The 2,493-nt window shown below is 42.9% G+C and overlaps 1 protein-coding gene across 3 annotated transcripts in view; it reads right to left on the minus strand.

Annotated features, from left to right (window-relative positions):
* The window catches only part of USO1 (USO1 vesicle transport factor), a 75,956-nt gene that overhangs the window by 11,294 nt on the left and 62,169 nt on the right, over positions 1-2,493 (minus strand). The gene's annotated exons all lie outside the window — the stretch shown is intronic.

Consider the following 2,493-nt stretch of genomic DNA (forward strand, 5'->3'; position numbering starts at 1 on the left):
ATCACAGCTCACAGCAACCTCAAACTCTTGGGCTTAAGCGATTCTCTTGCCTCAGCCTCCCAAGTAGCTGGGACCACAGGTGCCTGCCCTACTGCCTGGCTATCTTTTTGTTGCAGTTGTCATTGTTGTTTAGCAGGCCTGGGCTGGATTCAAACCTGCCAGCCCTGGTCTATGTGGCCGGCACCCTACCCACTGAGCACAATGACCTGTGGGCGCTGAGCCCACAATCCTAACTTTAAATGCTCACTTAATACCTGATGAAGTAGACACAATATAATTTAAAGTCAATGTTTCCGACATGCAGTTGCTCACCATTTTTCAAAAATATTTATCATATTATTATAATAAATATCTTAGTCCATATAATTGTTCTCCTGAAGTTTGGAGAATTCCCACAGGATAAATTCTCAAATGTCATTCAAAGGACATTAACATTTTATAGCTCTAGATGCTTGTTACCTAACACCAAATAGCATTTTAAATGGTGAATTACTTAAAGTGAAGATTTCTTAAAAAGAGTCATTATAGTAATTGTGTCAAATCACTCTTTTCTTCTTCCAAATCAACTGTATTTGTTAGTCTGAAGTGTTTATTTGGGCCTCCATCATATTCCACGTGTTTACTTTTCCATCATTCCAAAGATACTACATTTTACCAATTGGAAATGACTTCATGTTTGTACCAAGATACACAAAAGAAATCCTAATAATCATGGGCAGTTTGATGATTCAAATTTTGGTCAATTCAAAGATGATTCTAACCTATTGCTTGTTTGTAAACTGAAAAGTTGAGACTGAATGCTAAATATACAATATTATTACTTAAAATTACAATCTCAGTAACATAGATTGTGGGACAGAAAATCACACTCAAGTAGCTCTCAATTTAGAGAGTTCTACTTATGCTCTTCCCAGCCACGCCTGCCACGAGCTGCACACAGTAAGCAGTGAGGGCAGACAGCTGTGCAGGGAAGGGGACGGGCCTGACCCACTGTATCTTTTATGACATAGGAATTTTAGTGACATCACTTTTTAGATAAAATTGTAGCAATCTGTGGAATTCAAATCGAGGTATATACCAGAAGAAATCAGAATATAAACCAGAACATATTTTGGAGGAATGTGACGGAAGGTTTAAGGTGCTCAAAGCATGCTAGTAATGGAGCTCACTGGTATCCTGAAAAGAAATAGTAAGTAGTTTCAACTTAATTCACCATTACCTACTCTAACAAATCAGCTCCTTCTACTGTACTGTCCAAATCAATACCATCTACTCAGTTCTCCAAGACAGAAATCCAGGGTCATATCTGACCCTTTCTGCAACCACGAACCTGCCTGTGAACACTACTAAGTCCTGCCAGTTTTATTTCCTTTAGTTTCCATATTTCTCACATCTGTCCCCTTTATGCCACATAGTATGAACGTCAGAATCCCACTAACACACATGTATTTGAATTCTCTTCTACCAATTGCTAAGTGACCCTAGGTGATTTTAAATTCTTTTAAGTCTCAGATTCCTTACCTATTTTTTTTTTTTTTTTGCAGTTTTTGGCCAGGGCTGGGTATGAACCTGACACTACCAGTATATGGGGCCAGCACCCTACTCCTTGAGCCACAAGCGCTGCACTCCTCACCTATTCTAAACTGAAGACAGTAACTTCTGGCTCAGCGCCTGTGGCTCAAGTGGCTAAGGCGCTAGCCACCTACAACTAAGGTGGCGGGTTCAAATCTAGCCTGGGCTACCAAACAACAATGATGGCTACAACCAAAAAATAGCCGGGCGTTGTGGCGGGCACCTGTGGTCCCAGCTACTTGGGAGGCTGAGGCAGGAGACTCGCTTGAGCCCAGGAGTTGGAGGTTGCTGTGAGCTGTGATGCCAGAGCACTCTACCCAGGGGGACAGCTTGAGTCTCTGTCTCAAAAAAAAAAAAAGACAGTAACTTCTTTGTCAGGGCATTGTGGAAATTAAAAGAGATTAAGAGATTAAAGTGCTTAGTGAACATGTAACACAGCCAACACAAAAGGCCGGCCCTCATCAGCACCGCCACTAGTGTAAGTGCCCTAATCTCTTCCCCTAGCATTATCTACCACATTAACCTCCCCTTCTCAGGCCCCCCAAGATTTGTCCCCCCTCCATTTCTCTATTACAGCCATGAGAATGTTTTACATACAAGCCGGTACACTGACTCAAACTTACCAAGCTATTTGTCACTCCCTGCCTCTATCTCTCCCTTTACCTGGACCCAAGCATCTGTTTTCCATAACCCCTCACTCTCACCTAGCTAAATCAGTCCCTGTCAGTGCTGCCACATACTTTTGGTTGTAGACTTAGTAAGTAGTAATTTGTGTGTCACAGTAAACTATCTCTCCGCATGCAAGTGAAGTGGACACCTGCCTGTCTGTCTCTGCACACTGCAGCCTGTGCAGTGCGGAGCACGTGGACCCCTGCCCGTCTGCCTCTGTCTCCGCACACTGCAGCCTGTGCAGTGCGGAGC

Source organism: Otolemur garnettii, unplaced genomic scaffold (assembly GCF_000181295.1).
Source record: "Otolemur garnettii isolate 467f Iridium unplaced genomic scaffold, OtoGar3 scaffold00039, whole genome shotgun sequence".
Taxonomy (NCBI): domain Eukaryota; kingdom Metazoa; phylum Chordata; class Mammalia; order Primates; family Galagidae; genus Otolemur; species Otolemur garnettii.